Source organism: Microtus ochrogaster, unplaced genomic scaffold (genome assembly GCF_000317375.1).
Source record: "Microtus ochrogaster isolate Prairie Vole_2 unplaced genomic scaffold, MicOch1.0 UNK57, whole genome shotgun sequence".
In the NCBI taxonomy this organism is placed as follows: domain Eukaryota; kingdom Metazoa; phylum Chordata; class Mammalia; order Rodentia; family Cricetidae; genus Microtus; species Microtus ochrogaster.
Genome location: NW_004949155.1, coordinates 2,208,556 through 2,209,710, shown reverse-complemented (window position 1 = coordinate 2,209,710; position 1,155 = coordinate 2,208,556). Strand labels below are relative to the sequence as shown.

The 1,155-nt window shown below is 54.2% G+C and overlaps 1 pseudogene; it reads left to right on the top strand.

Annotated features, from left to right (window-relative positions):
- The first annotated feature begins 541 nt into the window (after nucleotides 1-541).
- LOC101984724 lies at nucleotides 542-1,149 on the top strand (annotated as a pseudogene).
- Nucleotides 1,150-1,155: the final 6 nt, after the last annotated feature.

Sequence of the window (1,155 nt, the reverse complement as noted above, 5' to 3'; positions counted from 1 at the left end):
TGTATCTAGGGATGCAGTGGAGGAGGACTGCATGGGGCTGTATCTAGGGATGGAGTGGAGGAGGAGACTGCATGTGGATGTATCTAGGGATGGAGTGGAGGCGGGGACTGCATAGGGCTGCATCTTTATTGGAAGCATAGGGAGCCCAGCTAGGATCTTGGTTTTTGGCAAGTGATTGACAGTTATATCCAAAATGATAGTATTTGATAAGCCTTTCAGTCCAGGGATGTCTAGGAGATTAGTCAGTCCTGTCCAGTTAATCCCTAAAAGTGGTTTCCTAAGGAAGAAGATAGACAATGTTCCAGCTAAAGGCATGTCATCAGTCAAGAGCTCCAGGATCGTCCACATTGTCCCACGAATCTGAATACTTTTCATACCAGCTCCACAAAAAAAAAAAAAATGATCTCCAAATCAATCTCACAATTTTATGCAAAACTAATCTGAAGGGGCCCCGGAGCTGCGAGACAAAGTGCGGCCGTCCGGCGCCCCAGGCCCCCAGCCGCCGGAGCCGGGGCGCAGCCCGCCCCCCCTCCCCCCGCAACTGACGTGATGTTTCCGCAAAGCCGGCACTCAGGCTCCTCCCACCTCCCCCAGCAGCTCAAGTTCACAACCTCTGACTCCTGCGACCGCATCAAAGATGAGTTCCAGTCGCTGCAAGCACAGTACCACAGCCTCAAGCTGGAGTGTGACAAGCTGGCCAGCGAGAAATCAGAGATGCAGCAGTGGCATTACGTCATGTACTATGAGATGTCCTATGGATTGAATATGGAGATGCATAAACAGGCTGAAATCGTGAAGAGGCTGAATGGGATTTGCGCCCAGGTTCTGCCCTATTTGTCACAGGAGCATCAGCAACAGGTTCTGGGAGCAATCGAGAGAGCCAAGCAGGTCACGGTTCCTGAGCTGAACTCTATCATCCGACAGCAGCTCCAGGCTCACCAGCTGTCCCAGCTGCTGGCGCTGGCCCTGCCCCTGACACCGCTGCTCGTGGGGCTCCAGCCGCCATCACTCCCTGCAGTCAGCGCGGGCACCGGCCTGCTGTCTCTTTCGGCTCTAGGCTCTCAGGCACACCTCTCTAAGGAGGACAAGAATGGACATGATGGGGACACCCACCAGGAGGATGACGGCGAGAAGTCGGATTAGCTCCTGGGGAGG